Source organism: Periplaneta americana, chromosome 6 (assembly GCF_040183065.1).
Source record: "Periplaneta americana isolate PAMFEO1 chromosome 6, P.americana_PAMFEO1_priV1, whole genome shotgun sequence".
Classification (NCBI taxonomy): Eukaryota; Metazoa; Arthropoda; class Insecta; order Blattodea; family Blattidae; genus Periplaneta; species Periplaneta americana.
The window spans coordinates 51,221,152-51,239,400 of record NC_091122.1 but is presented as its reverse complement, the minus strand read 5'-3'; positions in this window follow the sequence as shown (position 1 = coordinate 51,239,400).

Sequence of the window (18,249 nt, the reverse complement as noted above, 5' to 3'; positions counted from 1 at the left end):
TTAATACATTAATTAAATGAACAATTGTTATGAAGGAGTCTCATCTTCTTTTTTGTCAATTTGTAAATCTAGGTTTTTAAGAATTTCAATAGCATATCTTAGAACAACGAACGCATTATTCAATTCATCACCGTTTACTTCTGAGCTGTGGGCATTTACAATTTCTGTAACGCTATCAAAGGTCACTACTTTTTTCAGATTCAAGACAGCGAATTTCTTAAAAAGGGAGGTCTCGCAGTTGAACCGCTTATTTCAATAATGAAGCCTCCTCTGATATACATAACTGCATCTCTTCTAAATATTTCCTGGCCCGATTTGCTTAATTTCTTCAAATTTTGATTAACTTGAAAGGTATAAAATCCATCTTTTATTTTAGATTGAATGTTTTTATGTAGGAATTCTAAGATAGCATAATGATCTGTAAGTTGAATTGTTTTATTTTCGAGTTGTAAAATTGTTGTCGTAGTGCATGAAATGCATATAAAAAAAAGGGAAGTGGCCATTCATCTTTTCCGTCTCTAAAGAGCAAAGCCATCAGCTTTACAAGGAAAAGAAATAAAATAGTCGCATCGTATACGTTAGGGGTTGAAACCATTCCGGAAGTGAACAAATGTAAATACCTCGGAATAACATTTAGCAGCGATCTCGGCTGGGGGGAACACGTTACAGACACAGCGGGAAAAGCATGGAGAGCGTTACACTTTGTGATGAGGGTACTAAGAAAAGGTTCTGATAAATCCAAAGAGATTGCATATAAATCACTAGTACGTCCAGTAATGGAATATGGTGCTGCATGTTGGGATCCTTACAGATTAGAACATATCAAGACATTGGAAAAGATTAAAAAAAAAACGGGCTCTTAAGTGTTGTCGGAAAAATTCACCATTAAAATGGGACACACTCACGGACAGGAGAACGCGAATTCGATTATGCGCACTGTTCAAAACATACAGAGGTGAGCCTGCCTGGAGAGAAATAAAAAATAGGTTGCAGCCGCCAAATTACTCTTCAAGGAACGACCACTCATATAAATTGAGGGAAAGAAGGCAGAGGACGGACACTGGAAAGTTTTCTTGTCTTAATCGTACTATCAGGGACTGGAATGCTTTACCTGCAGACTTACTAAAGTCTTTACCAAGAACCAAAAATGTATTTAAAAATATGCTTAAGGACCTTACTAATAGTCGGTAATTATACACAGTATTTAAAGGGTGTAAATGATATGTTGTTATTGAAGTGTTGTATCAGTGAAGAAATATGTTGTGTCAGTGAAGTGTGTTGTATCAGTGAATAAGTATGTCGTGTCAGTGAAGTGTGCTGTGTAAGTGAAACGTGTTCCTGTCAGTGAAGCTTTATAGTTTCTAGTGGCAGTGCAAAGTATTTGAACAGTGAAATGTTTTTGAAGTGTTAGTGAAATCAGGATAGAATCAGTGAAATGTGTCGTAGTTCCATTGCAGTGAGTGAGTTGACAGCGAAATGAGTGTAATTTGAAAGGTACTTGTGCAGATATGAACATATCATACTCGTGGGTTTTAGTTCGATCTTAGTTTTAAGATACAAATTAGATTTATTTCAAATGTTATTTTAAGTGATCGTTTCATTTAATTTAGTATATTCCCAGTTGCTATTATTATTATTATTATTATTATTATTATTATTATTATTATTATTATTATTAATTATTGTTAGTATTAATTATTAGTATTATTAATTGTATTTTTAATTAATAAGTTTATTATTGTCATTATTGAGTGTAATTAGTTACCACTGCCACCGGGTATATACCCACTGCAGTGTGAATAAATACATACATACATACATACATACATACATACATACATACATACATACATACATACATACATATATACATACATACATACATACTCTTCTTACGAAAGTCCATACTGAAGGATTTGTTTCTTCTTCTTCTTGAGAGAGAAAATAGGATCTTATAGGATTACAGTTTTTGAGCAAACGCTCTAGAGCTGGCAATAGGGACAACAACCGAAATGAAATATGCCTTAACATTGTTGAATATTCTTCTTCAACAAACTGAATAAAGGTATGAGTTCATTAGTTTTCTTACTATAAGACGAAAATTAGTTATAAACTTTTAGTACTAGACAATCGACATCAAATTTCATCACTTTGCATGCATTTTTGGCCATGTTATGAATAACGTGACAATTACAATTCGCTTGAATTATGTTATCATTAGAGGGCGGAAAAATGTGCGTTACCACGCGATACAGGTTAATTTGGTCTCAAGTATGGATGACGTCAAAGGTACAAGCGCAATAACACAAATGTACTACGAAAGGGCGACAGTACAAGTAGGAACCAACAAATGACCTTCAGTGTCAACTTCTAGCCGTATGGGAAAGAAAGCCTGGTAGCTATTTAAATTATTGTTTATTGCCTTTGTGCAGGTGGTGCTGTTGTATATTAGTACATTATGCAACGAGCCTATAATGAAGGTAATTATGAAGCGAGTATGGATATTTATGAAACGAGCGCAAGCTCGTTTCATAATTTTCATACAAGCTTCTTAATTACCATTATAGGCGAGTTTCATACGACTTTTTATGCTCAATATGCTTGATATTATTAATTTTCTTTGTATCTGACCTTGACCAATGTCCCGTATGTTGTGAAATGTTGGCAGACGCGAAACTATTGATTTTTTCCGAGGAACAGATGTTCACATTGACCTTGCTAGGCCATAAGAACCTACAGAGATAACACTGAAATTAAATTATACATTGAAAAACGAGATGACAAATTGAATTTATTTGAATATTATTTACAATTGACGCTAATTATTATAGTAACAGAACATAACCTTCTGCGACAGTATTGGATTTCCAGCCTCCGTGACTTTTCGCTAATTCTCTTTCGATTGCATATCCGAGAATAATCTATACTTGCGGTTTTACAACGGTAGAAAGCTGACCTGTCATTGGCTGAACAGTTGTAACCTGAGTCGTCATTGGCTGAAAGACCTGACTTTTAATGAGTAGGTGTTCTTTAATGACATGCATTAAAGGTCTGCTACCAGGTGTATAATTACTACATTTCGGCATGGTCGAGCATAAAAGTAATTTAAAATATCTAAGTCGAAGGATTTGGAATTAAACGGAAGAGAAATTTAGATTCCGCAAGGGGAAAATATTTTCTGTGCCATACGAAAATGTGAAATTAAAATACAAAGGAAATATTATATAAAGCGGCATTGTAACAGCAAGAAACATACCTAAAACGTACAAAGGCCTTCGATGTCAAATAATGAAAAACATACACGGTCTGAATTTAATATGGATTAATGTAATATGATTTCTGCAAATAATCCACATTTTAGAGGTGAAAAGGTGAAAGAAAAATTCCGCAAATTCTGGAAAAAAAAAAAAATACCGGTTATACAGTTATGTGTAACATTTTGAGTGTAGGGAAAAACGATATAGTATGACGCTTTCTTCATTTGCATCTCTAACATCTTGTGACACGGAAAGAAGCTTTTCGATGTTGAAAAATTGTTTGAGTGAGAGACGTCGAACTTTCTCTTTCGATAATTTACGAATGTGTATTGTGGTTCAGTGTAATATATCCTTTAATCGTTCAGGCGGTGGCAATTAACATTTTAGGTAAGATTTTAAATCATAATAACTATATTACAACTTCATTCCAGTATTTATAGATCGATTGAATGGAGTGATGAGGTTCTCATTACCAGACTGTACTTTCTTGCCGCTGTTTACGTGAGTGAATGACAACAGTATAGTCCGTTGATACTGAACTTAAGGCATAACGCACATTTTTCCGCCCTTTAGTTATCATTAAAAAATTTGAAATTCTGAAAAACTAAGTGGTGTTTTCCGTAGTTGACTGCTGCATTGTCTGCATCAAAACTTGATATATTAGAAACTTTCAAATCGTGTCTATCTAAAATAGATTCCAGTTTCTCAAAAATACCGTCAGCTGTTTCTTTCGAATCATCATAAAAGCTAAGTAATTTTTCTTTAACTCCACTAATTTCATAAAAAATATTTAATACTGACTGGAAAGCACTTAATATTGCCTTCATTTGAGGCATATTCGAAATAGAGGAAAAAGTGTCATCTTTTAAGTCATTCTCTACTAATTCTACGGAATGAGGTGCCAATACATTTTGAACAAGCATCTCACATTTTGTACGTGCACAGTGATGTTTTGGATTTAACTTCGAATATTTGAAAATGCCACTCGCTAACTTAATGCCACAATCAGCAGAAAGATAATTTACTATGGTTATGTATTATTGCATGATATGCAAACGGCAATTCAGTAATTCACTTTCAATAGAAGAATGTTTCACACTAAAAAAGTTTTCAATCGATTTATTTTTAGCACTTGATACAACAGAAAATTTATGTTTCTCTCTTTGTAAATGTTTTCTCACCGCACCAATTTCCTCGCTTTTTATTGAAAAGGAAGCAGGATACACTATACGTTTTGCCATGCCTTCATCATCACATTTAGCTAACCAACTTTTAAACTGTTTAACCATTCATTACGAAATGTATACATTCTTTTCATCTTTTTCTTCCGTTTATCATTTTGACTGTCATACTATCACTATCACTGCATTCACTTTCACTGCTGTTATTTTCTTTAATTTAGAGAACATTTTATTGAAATGAACCCCTACAATGTTGAAAACAATGCCTGTGTCTTGCAAAACTGCCTAACAACAGCTACGCTGTTATTCCCGACGTGACTCCTCCTCTTTGCTTATGTCTTAGGAAGTGAAGGCTCTATAAAGTCTAGGTACGTAGTATCGTTCGCCATTTTTGTTCTTTCGTTGTCGAGCTACCATACGAGAAATCTATTTGCCACACCGTTAAACATTTTCATGTCGTAGCTCCTATGATAATAAATCAAACGCACTGTAATTCAGCAAATATTTGAGCGGCAAATAACGTCTTCGTGTGCTTTCTGCGAACGCCAACGAAAGAGCCAAAATCGCGGGCGATTATATTAAGTATTTATCGAGCCTTAAGAAATGAATAACGTCTTCATCAGAGAATCACAAGACGCACACGTTTAAATGTAGCCGACCTGCAACGTGATTGGCTGCCGGAAATAAGAGCGACGGGACTATAGCTAACCAACTTTTAAAATGTTTATCTTGTAACCATTCATTACGAAATGTACACATTCTTTTCACCTTTTTCTTTCGTTTATCATTTTGACTGTCATACTATCACGATCACTGCATTCACTTTCACTGCTGTTTTCTCTTTAATTCAGAGAACATTTTATTGAAACGAACCCCTAAAATGTTGAAAACAATGCTTGTGTCTTGCAAAACTGCCTAACAACAGCTAAAATATGTGCACTGCAATTTATACTGCCACCAACTATAGTCCCGTCGCTCCAATTTCCGGCAGCCAATCACGTTGCAGCTCGGCTACATTTAAACGTGTGCGTCTTGCGATTCGCTGATGAAGACGTCATGCACTTCCTAAGACTCGATAAATACTTAATATAATCGCCCGCCATTTTGGCTCTTTCGTTGGCGTTCGCAGAAAGCACACGATAACGTTATTTGCTGCTCAATTATTTGCTGAATTACAGTGCGTTTGATTTATTATCATAGGAGCTACGACATGATAATGTTTAACGGAGTGGCAAATAGATTCCTCGTATGGTAGCTCGGCAACGAAAGAACAAAAATGGCGAACGATACTACCTACCTAGACTTTATAGAGCCTCACTTCCTAAGACGTAATCAAAGAGGAGTCACGCCGGGAATAACAACGTCGCGACTATAGTCTTTACTGAATTGTCGCACCGCTCAGCGACAATAAAACACGAACTTCGGTGACATGTAGAAACAGAAACACGAACCCATTGTTGCTCGCTCTTCCGTTTGTAAATTTAAACAGTCATCGACTTAGAATTTTAAAGAAAAAGGAAATGGATATTACTAATATTATTATAAATACTATTTGACATAAAATTTTAAGAAGACTCAATAATAAAACTTGGCTTGTAACCTAAAAACAGAAAAGTAGGGACATCTTGGCGTCCCGTCATACTCGTGTCAGTTCACGGGACAATTACAAAAAAGTAGGAACGATCCCGACAAAATCGGGACAGGTGGCAACCCTACCTATCAGTAATGCCGCTGTTATTATACATACTACTAATCTATAACACATAAAATACGAAGTTCAGTAAGAAGAAAGTAAGACAAATATTATTTTAAAACTTAAAAATAAAGAAGCAGGGCGCTCCCGCGTTGTAGAAAAAGTACCGGGGCCCGCCCTGGTACGACTACACCCCTGAATCCAATATAAACTTAATGTTTATTCTGGTCATAAAGCCAGTTTCCTTCCTACTTTTAATGAGCTTGTAAAAAATATCACATAACTGTTGCACTGATGCTTCAAGTAACAGAGGCCGCTGCTATCTCGCAGTGCCTACAGAGACATCTGTCAGCATAGTAGAGAACCTGGTCGAGAAAGTGGCCTACAGAGACATCTGTCAGCATAATAGAGAACTTGGTCGAGAAAGTGGACGATAATACATTTTGCTCAATCTCTGCATAAATGTATGAATATCTTAACCTCAGATTTACTTCCTTTTCTAAGCAAATCGCCCTTGAAAGTCTATCTCTCTTAGTGGTGTACACTTAGCGGCAAAAAGAATGGGCCGACTCATGGTTGATAGAAATGGTAAGTTCACGGGAGTGGCCCAGTGGTAAGAAGTCTGACATCCGTACCAGAGGTTGTGACCTCGCCTCCCGGAACGGTAAATCATTATTTATTATTTTAATTTTTACTTAATTTATTAGTTTAAATGTGAAATGGCATTTGTTAACAAACTTCGCTATGCCTGCCTTGTAAAAATATTATTGCCCATCACCTGTGGGCTACTAATAGGCGAGACCTGGCCTGTATAAACAAAAATATTTGTTTCACATCCTAAAAAACACAAATAAATAATTAAATTAACAAACACAAACAATTTGTTAATATTTTAACAAATAAAGGCCTGTGGTGGGGACTAGTATCTCGTCCACAAACCACCTGCGCCAACCACCTGCACGGCATGGAGTCCACAAGATTATGGACCAGGTCTAAATTCTTGGCCATCTCCCACGCATCTAGAACTCTGTTCCGCAATTCCTCAGGTGTCCGAACAGGTGGTTGTTCTGCCCAATTAGAGCGTAGGATCCTTTTGACTGCAGCCCACAAATTTTGAATGGATTCATATCTGGTGAATTTGGAGGCCAGTCGACTGGGTCGACATCAAGCCTCCTCGTAAACCATATTTGAATCCGGTTGGCGGTGTGTATCGGATGATTATCCTGCTGGAAGAAAAGTGTTCCTTCTGGATATCGTTTTCGGTCGGAAGGGATCATTACATTTTCCAAAATGTGTTCGTAGACTTCTGCCGTAAACCGCCCGTGGATGCGTTCCAGAAGTCCTGCCCCATCGTATGACATCTACCCCCAACACGCGACCCGACTTGTTAATTGGTCTCACGCAGTGTTCATCGTATCGGTGGCCATTCATGCAATAAACTAGGGCAGTACTATCGTTGCTATTGGAGACAATTACCTCGTCGGAGAAAATGACATTTCTCCAATCGAAGTCCTGTCGGAGAGTAGCATACGCAAAATGCTACTGGAGACAATTACCTCGTCGGAGAAAATGACATTTCTCCAATCGAAGTCCTGTCGGAGAGTAGCATACGCAGAATAACCTATGCGAACCAGGGCAATAAGTTATTGTTTCTGTGCCATCTTCAAGCGTAATGATGAGACAGAACATTGTATTAACAGATAGCAATAGCCTATTGCTTGAAAGAGAGAGGGAGGTTTATTATTTATTAGAGTTTGGGCATATTCTAAGAGATATCGCCACATAACTAAGCTTTGCGAGACACATATGATGGCAAATTTGTAATTTAAAAAATTGGGGGAGATTCGAACCTTGAGCTACTACTATCAACTTGTTCAATAGAGCAATGCCGTAACGACTTGCGCTACTGTGACTGTTAATATCGGTTCGGCATAATACGTGGCAGGGCATGGGCAAATCCAGAAATGCATATAGAGTGTTAGTTGATTGGCCGGAGGGGAAAAGACCTTTGGGAAGACCGAGACGTAGATGGGAAGATAATATTACAATGGATTTGATGAAGGTAGAGACTGGATTAATCTTGCTCAGGATAGGGGCCAATGGCGGGCTTATGTGAGGTCGGCAATGAACCTCCGGATTCCTTAAAAGACTGTAAGTAAGTGTTATGGCAGAAGAATTAGTGAGGATTTACGGTCTTACTAATAAACCGTGTATAGTTTTTATACGAGACTTATGCAGCGTTGAGACAGAAAATGTTACTAATAAACCGTGAATAAGCTATGGACGTACAAACAGGCTGTAACTAAACAATGGGAATTGCTTTGCAGTAGTTATATACATGAAACCCCTTGTTTAAGCGTTTTATATAGAGGAAAATATGGCCGCCCCTCTAACAGCTGTTCGTATCGTCTGTCATTTTATGATGATGGATGCCTTGTAACCACAGAAGAACACACCAAAGAGCACAGAATAAGTAGAATAATATTGCTTTAGCTTGTACTCTTTGACCAAAATATAGTGTACTATCGATACTTTAACACAGCACACTAGAGCGCTCTACCGGATGCAATAGAGAACCTCAGATATTCTATTATCTTTCGTAACGAAGTAATGACGAAACTATGACGTAGCTGTGCAACAGTTATACTGTTATACGCGACGTATGTAGTGATTATTAGTAAGGAATTTACACACGACTTATAAACGAGCTACTCATTGTATAAGTATAAGACAGTTAAACGTCTGTATATAGAGTTTTTATTAGTAAGACCGTTAGTGGATGAAAGGATTAAAGAAGCGTGAAGGCTCGGTTGAGCTAAGATAATACCGGAAAAGCCTAAAATAAATAAAACCCTCACCTTAAAAACTATGGATCATACTGCTGCGTATTCCATAGTAAATACAATTTCATACGCTGAAACAATTCATTGTTTGTTTGTTTAGTTACTGTTTTTACAATAAAACAAGCAGAGATGTCTGTATGTCATGTTAGGTTTCCGATAGAAAACAAATTTAATGTGAAATACTTTTGCTGCTGCATGGACAACCCTAGTACACACTATCTCTCGTGGTAGGCAACAGAGCTTCTCCGCTCAGACCCGTTTAGACACGAGTAGGACACATTTACAAAACGAGTGTTATTTTTTGCCGACGCTGATCTACTGTATACTTCGTAGCTGACTTGGTAGCTTAAAAATGGTAAAGCAATAGCTTACAGTGGCCGCAGACTCGTGTTCAAATCCCAGCAATGGCGAAGTTATATTTATGGTGGATAAAACCAAGACTGTGAGGAATTTTTTCTGGATTCTCCTGCTTTTTCCACGTCATTCTACCAACATTCGCAGGCTTTTATTATGCGTTGCATATGCACTGTTTGGTAGATAGATCACAAATACATTTACCCGCGGTATGCGATATAATGTTGCAACTACTGGATTACGTGATGATTCCTTGAGAAAATGAGAAAATCATCGGTCGGATAAACATATAAAAGATGAAGGTATTTGGGGCGAATTAGATGCGTTTGTAGCTCTCGCGCTGACCACATCGTGTCTTTTGAGAGTTATGTTACAATGTTAAGGTTATTTTACCTCATTTAATTACGTTTTTTTTTTCTCCCATATGTTGCGCGTAACGGAATCGATTATTTATTTATTTATTTTATTGGGTTATTTTACGACGCTGTATCAACATCTCAGGTTATTTAGCGTCTGAATGAAATGAAGGTGATAATGCTGGTGAAATGAGTCCGGGGTCCAGCACCGAAAGTTACCTAGCATTTGCTCGTATTGGGTTGAGGGAAAACCCCGGAAAAACCTCAACCAGGTAACTTGCCCCAACCGGGAATCGAACCCGGGCCATCTGGTTTCGCGGCCAGACGCGCTGACCATTACTCCACAGGTGTGGACAGCGGAATCGAAGAGTCACAGAAAAAATATACATGTCCTCAAAAGACTATTTAGAACTTACAAGTCAGAGAACAAGATTCCAGTAAAATTCTATAAAAAAAACTGCTCAAATAATTGTTTCCTGAGAAAGCAATGGCGTATACCACTGTAAACAAATATTTTGTTATCTTGTCTCATTTAATTTTAAAACAGTTTGCCCTAACGTGTGCAAATCTATTTTCTTTATATTAATTCTCTCTCAAATGAGGATGATGATGACGGTGATGACTGTAAAAATGTGACGGAATAGGGAAATATCCTAAGAAAATGTGCCCTCACATTGTCTCCGAAAATTAAAAGTTGTATTATCCAGGTGGAAAACTTTTATTCATTCGAACTCTGTTGTACCTTATTCTAAAATCGTTAGAGTTGAAGGATTTTGAGGTAAAAGAACATGGAAGTTCAACAGCAAATTTACGCCAAGGAAAGTTGTTTCAATGTTTGGATAATGCTACTGCTTGACACTAAAATAATTTATTATTGCACATTAATGTAATTTTAAATTTAATTTAAAAGTCCGGTATGTAACAATTCCATTCGTAATCGGTAAAAGTCCTTATACTAGTAAGTTATTTCAATTCACATTCATGTACTATAATCATAGTCTAGTATATACAGTCACGAAGCTCAATACGTAGTAAATATGCATCCATAGATAGTTGCTAACCACTAGGATCGCTAATATCGCCTCATTACAGACAATGCGAAATAGTACCGGCACAATCTTTTGTTCCTAGCACCCTCACAACTCAAGCTTCGTGACTGTATATATATATATATATATATATATATATATATATATCATAATTTCAATGAATGCACAACACAGTGGCGGCTGATTGACTGAGGCAAGTGAGGCCGGGCCTCAGTCACTTGGCTTAACTGAAATCAAATTTTGTGTTTTTATATAATGTATTAGTTATTTGAATGAAGCATATATCGCTGTAGAAGCATTTGAAAACTTTGATGTGTATAGACCTGTTTTGCAGTAAAATTTGTTCCTGAGGCCAGAATCGTTTGTGCCGGGTTTGGCTTAATGCATTTCATGTCCTTTCGCGGGCTTTGAGTTGACGCTTAAAACGTTGTAGCTGAGGCACAATTCGGCTGGCCTGGTCAGGTTTCACTCCTCCCATCCATGGGCCGGCCTCAAGGGTAGAGTGGGGTGGGAATAGCAATGGTGACTTGTCTTCCTAACTAGGCCATAAATAACAAAATTCCAGCTCTTTGGTAGGCAGAAACCCACTCAAGATTCTCTCCCCTTATGTCTCAGTTTATGACATAAGCGAGGGTGTTCTACTATTGTACTTCGTAGTACAGTAGTGAATCTGGGCCAATGTTATATATTTCGGGAAAATATAAACAGAAACAAATGAGAGAAATAATGCTGGTGCAGTTAATTCATTGTTAGAGTGTCCTTTTTCGAGAAGAAATAATACTAAAAGAAAGGAAGTTTTAAATAAAGAGAGAGACTACCGAGATACCTACGACATCGCTGATAATTTTCCTGACACATAATCTTAAAACGCGAGTTTCTATTGCATCCTGGTATGGACAACATAAATAGTTATGTGGTAATGTGATGCAAAATAAACTTCTCTTGGCCTTGTTTGTTGCTGTCAAAGGAAAAAAATAAAAAGAAAAGAAAGAAAGGGGAATTTCAACACATAATATGGAATGCTTCATCACACTGAAACAATCACTGAAACTCAGAGCATAACAGCTTATTTGGTGAGTGAAATTATTATTTTTCATTGATAGTAATAAGAATAGACTAATAGTAATAATAATAATAATAATAATAATAATAATAATAATAATAATAATAATAATAATAATATAGTAATAATGATATTAATAATATAATAGCAATAATAATTAATATCATAAACAAACATTTCCTATCGGAGGCACTTAAACTAGTTGCACCTGGCCTCACCGAGGATTTTGATCACCGGCCGCTACTGGCACATCATCAAGATATGTGGATCGTATGCGGAGACGAAGAGAAAGGCAGGAAATAGGGAAGACTGGAGAATGCTGGGTTTACAGTGAAAGACCTGCCCTTTGGCAGAAAACTATGAATGAATGAACCTCAATGATTTGTTAGTTTTTTAATGTGTGTGGTGAGATCATTTTTGACACGTTTCTTGAAGGTGTTCCTGTTCTCTTGATCTTTTTGACCGTCGGCCTATATCCCTTTTTGCTACTGATTAATACTTTCATGATAATTTTGATACACGATTTGGATTCATTTTTTTCTACGTGCGCTAACCATTTTTGCTGGTAAACTTTCTCTCTTGTATAATGTTATTTATTACTATGCCGACTTTTTAAACGTACTCTATAAATTCTGGCGGCCGGGTAGCTCAGTTGGTAGAGCAGCTGGCTACGGACTAGAAGGTCCGGGGTTCGATCCTAGGTGGTGACAGGATTTTTTTCTCGTTGCCAAACTTTCAGAACGGCTCCGAGGTTCACTCAGCTTCATATAAAATTAAGTACCGGATCTTTCCCGGGGGTAAAAAGCGATCAGAGCGTGGTGCCGACCACACCACCTCATTTTAGTGCCGAGGTCATGGAAAGCGTGGGGCTCTATCTCCATGCCCCCCCCCCCAAGTTCCTTCTTGGCATGTTACGGGGATACCTTTTTTTTACTGTATAAATTCTATTTGCTAAAAAGTAATAAGAAAAATGTCACTATAAAAATAAAATAAAAATTAGGCCTATGTACCTGAATATAGCTGCAATGCTTCGCAAATATTGTAACATTCTTCTGCACTATGTCGGAGCCACTTCGTTCTAATTATTGTGAACATTACTGACACACAACTCAGCAGCTGGTACCAATACCACATTTCGGTAAAAGCTAAATGTAATGCAAATATTTCACACTGCACCAAATAACACTGAATTATTATACACAAAACTCGTACGAACTCCCGCGTAACGAGCACTACGAAATGCAAGGACACAAGCAGAGACACAAGGCATCGATAACAAGTGTCACTCTGATGCTCGTTTGTTTCTCACTAACTGAACTAAACCACAGGACGACGAACGATCGTACTGAAGCCATATAACTAAAGCATGTCTTTGAACTTCTTTCCGTAAATCTGTAGACAGTTGAAAACGACAAAGGAAAAACGACTATCATGCATGAATGATGTAATTTGAAATTGTTTAATTCTGTCAAACAATAAAACCATACTCATTTGTTTTATTATGTAAAAAAACGAACCTATATTACAGTCTAGTATATATATATAGTCACCAAGCTTGAGTTGTTGAAGGTACTAGGAACAATTTATTAGACTGTGCAGGTACTATTTCGCATTGTCTGTGATGAGGCGATAGTAGCGCTCCTAGTGGTTAGAAACTATCTATGGATGCATATTCCCTAATTATTGAGCTTCGTGACTGTATATACTAGACTGTGCTATAATGATGTCCAAACATTTTAAAATAACATAAAATATGCAACTATTTCTACTGTTTTTTATATCCAAAATGGCATTCTTCCTGGCATTCAGTGTTTACACAGGTTTCTCTTCCTTGTACAAGCGGAAAAAATTATAAATTATTGTGTCATCCTCGTCATCATCATAATATGCTGTACGGATTAGACCATTGGGCCTACTACATCTCCTGCTGGATCATCATCATCATCATCATCATCATCATCAAAGTATGCTGTACGGATTAGAACATTGGGCCTGCTACATCTGCTGGATTCAGGCTCAGCTCTCTCCAACGCTTCTTTGGTCTGCCGATATTTCTTCTTCCTCTTATCTGTAATAATAATAATAATAATAATAATAATAATAATAATAATAAATTCTAGTTTTCTGCCCAATAGACTACCTCGTTTCGAAAATTACACAACCAGAAATTTCTTTAAAAATAATAGATCTACTGCTTTACGAAAGCGAAAGATATTAAAATGTTGCATTAGAAAAAAAAGTTCGTATGATTTTGTGCAGTAAACCATTATTGTTTACTTTTTAGACGTATAATTAGAAAATGGAGCAATATTGTTAAGTAAAATGGAAATTTGCCATAATGTTCCATTAATGAGATTGAAAGTTTGTATTTGCTGCGCGTTTTATGTAAACAACAGCTGTCCTGGTCCGACCCTGCATTCGAACAGAGCATCTGTTTTGTACCGGTATCTCTGTACCCGCTTCAGCTGTACTGTGTACTTGTAAACCCATTTCCCCCCCACCCATCCAGCAACGTTGAAAAACGTCTAATATTGTAAACTTTAATAATTAGTTAAATATTGCAATTAGAAAAAAATTGTGAGGACATTTTTTCTTCCTTATGACATGAATAATCATCAGTTAAAATAATAGCACATACCCCTTACACCCTGTATATAGTAGTAAACATTAATTTGATTAGTACATGAATTGTTAATGTTATTTATAACCAGTTTATTCCCGATATTTTATATTTATCATGTAATTTCCTTCCATCGAATTTTCGCCTCCGAGTTTTGAGAAGATTGAAGGCAATTATGAGACTAAATAACAAGTATTGTATGTATTATTGTTATAGGTCTCGCAACCAGGGATTACCGACGACAGGAATGCGAACGAAACAATTCGATAAGGAAGAGCGGGCGACAGGAAAGGTCACGAGATAGCTTCAGTGCTATTCAAGAGTACAGTCGGAAGAGAAACGACATCGATAGAATCAGTCTTGCATTGTGATAGTTTACGGTTTCAGTTTCAGTTCCACTGCATGTGAATACGTGTCTTGTTCCAAGCGCGTTTATTCTATTATGTAGTGATGGAGCGTTCCCCTCGCAGAGTATAATTATTTTATTCGTAAACATATGTTGCGCGTTTAATTCGCTTTGAATTTTTCTCTTGCTACGCTCTTCATTTCCACAGGCGACGTCCCCACATGTTCATCTTCTTGGAAGAGAAGTACTTCCATCATCCCGCATCTCTCGCTCCCTCGGCGTGCCTACATACACACGTCAAAACAGACAGTAACGCTACCACTGCTTTTCGGTAATCGTTCTTTGCGCGAGCTATACCGGATTTTAGTGATGGGGTATGATTTGAAGACCTGTGATTTTGTCGCTGGTTTCCGACTGTGACTATAATTCCAAAATCACAGCTCCGAGATCGCCATTTCAGACCACCATACTATGCATAGCAGTGGGTACAGGTCCGAGCGATACGTGATTCATAGCTATGGCGACAGAGGATGGACACTGGAAAGTTTTCTTTTCTCAATCGTACTATCAGGGACTGGAATGCTTTACCTGCAGACTTACTAAAGGTTTTACCAATAACCAAAAATGTATTTAAAAATAGGCTTAAGGACTTTGCTAATAGACGGTAGTATATTATACACACTACTTAAAGGGTGTAATTGATATCTTGTTATTTGAAGTGTTCTATCAGTGAGGAAGTGTGTTGTGTCAGTGAAGTCTATTGTGTAAGTGAAGTGTGTTGGTGTCAGTGATGTGGCTGTGCAAGGTATTTGAACAGTGAAATGGTTAGAAGTGTTAGTGAAATCAGGTAGAATCAGTGGAGTGAGTGAGTTGACAGCGAAATAAGTGTAGTGCCGAAAGGTACTTGTGCAGATATGAACCTGTCAGAATCGTGGGTCTTAGTTCGAGCTTAGGGTTAAGATACAAATTAGATTTACTTTAAATGTTATTATAAGTGACCATGCTTCATTTTAATTTAGGATGCTCCTTGTTATTATTATTATTATTGTTATTATTATTATTATTATTATTATTTTATTATTATTATTATTATTATTATTACTATTATTAATTATTGTTTTTTATTAGTTGTGTTTATTATTAATTGTCATTATTGAGTGTAATTAGTTACCACTGCCACCGGGTATATACCCATTTGCAGTGTGAATAAATACATACATGTATGTATCATCATCATCAATAGCTATCAGGGTTTAGGCCATTTGGCCTGTTCCGTCTCAGGTGAAAAGCTTGTCTCTCCATCGCTTCTTCGGGCGTCCACGATCTCGGTATCCAAGGAGTCTGTAATTTAATAATCTCCTGGGTAGTCTATCATTTGGCATCCGTAGAACATGCTCATGCCAGTTGCTCCGATACTTGTGGATTGTCTCTGTAATGGCTGCGATAGTTAGTTCTTGTCGGTACATGTATGTATACAGAGTGGAAATCAAATAACATTGTAGATTGCTGCTAGCGTAGCAGTATGAGTAGGATTGCTACACGTTCCAGATTTTCTGGGACAGTACCGGATTACAGACATCTGTCCCGGTGTTCCGAAAGTGCTTTTCTTTATTTATTTTTCCTTGTTTAACCTTGTTTCTTGGTCTTACAAACCAGTGCCCGTAGCGTATACAGTATTACAGAAAAGGAAACCATGTGTAAGAATGAGAAATGTTATAGTAAACAGTGTATAGAAGGTGGTGACAAAACCATATGTTAGTATTAGCATTATCTCGATCAGTAAATTATAGCCAGTGTTAATAGAATAAAACAAATAAAACATTAAGAAAAACCTTTCATGGATTGCCTCATCATAGGAGATCAACGGACTCAATCTTCCTTGAATAGGAGGCCATTGCCCAATTTGAATCTACTGACTATCCCATATCTCAAACCTATCGCATGTGTAAATGAGAGAAGAAACATCTTATTAGATCCCATTTACTTTTTGAACACCAGACTAAAGGCGATGCGATGGAAATTAAAGAATTGTAAACATGGGATGTACTGTATGTAGACAGATAGGAAGCTCTATCAGCAGGTTCCGGTCTGTGGAGATTACTCTAGAAGCACTTGTTTGGGTTCTTCTCGTAACACAAGAGTCGGAGCGTATGTGGCTTAAAAGCAGATCAACCGAAAACTGACCTTTCTACAAGAAACATTGTACAGTATTACAAATGATTATCAGATTTCCTTCTGTCTTCTTTATACGAAATTCAAAAATATGAAGTGTGAATACGTGACTAAGCGCTGTCCGCTGCTTATTTGAATATATTAAAACTCTTGATTCGTCCCATTATCCTTACTTATAGCGAAATTAGTCTGTTCTTAGGCTTAATGTAGTATTAACTTGTGTATTATCACACTTTTGAAGAAGTGTATTATTTTTATACTTCTCAGTTTATTTTTATACTTCTCAATTATATAATAATAATAATAATAATAATAATAATAATAATAGTAATTTATTTATTTATTGATATTTATGTACTGGACAACAGCCATTGGCCAATAAAAGTCCAGCACAGTGATACAATTAATACATTAAAATGAACAACTATGGTACAAATTAAATACTTGAGTTAACAACAAAATAAAGACCATAGATTACAATAATTTACAAGAATTAATACTATAGAATATTAGGGAAAGGAGTTGATTCTTACTACCAATTTGTGTATAAGGATTATGCAAATAATATTAGCAAAGACATTGCCATATTCTAATACTTCTATACATTGAATGGATCGAAATCCCTACATGTAAGTTAGCATGTTTAATACATCTGGAGACCGGCGAGGAAGATTTAGAATTTCTAATATAGAAGAGTTTGTGATGTCTCATGTCCTTCACAGGAATACGAAGGCAGACACTGTTTAAGAAAGATTGACAATTAAAGTCACCTTCAAGGACCTTGCATAAGAATAAGTAATCAAGATCATGACGTCTGGCATACAGGCTTCGACAATGAAAGTGCTCGCATTTTTTATCATAGTTATACCCAGAGTTATTAGCCAGGAATCTGTACGAACATAATGAAATAAATTTCCTTTGAATATTTTCCAGTTTTGCCGAATCAGTTCCAAACTACAGATGCATATTCGAGTTTCGATCTCACTAATGTATAGTATAGCATTAAAAGAGAGTCAGGTGTTGAAAAATAATAAGTAATTGACCGAATTATTCCTAACATTCTTATTGCATGGTTATAAATATAATCAATGTGGTTGTCAATACTCCGTGGTCTCTAATACAATCTTTTCTGTTAATTAATACATTTTTTAGATGATAGTTATATTTTAGTGTAGAGGTTTTCCTTGAAAATGATAATAATAATAATAATAATAATAATAATAATAATAATAATAATTATTATTATTATTATTATTATTATTATTATTATTATTATTTAATCTGGCAGCGCTAAGGCCAGTAGACCTTCTTTTCC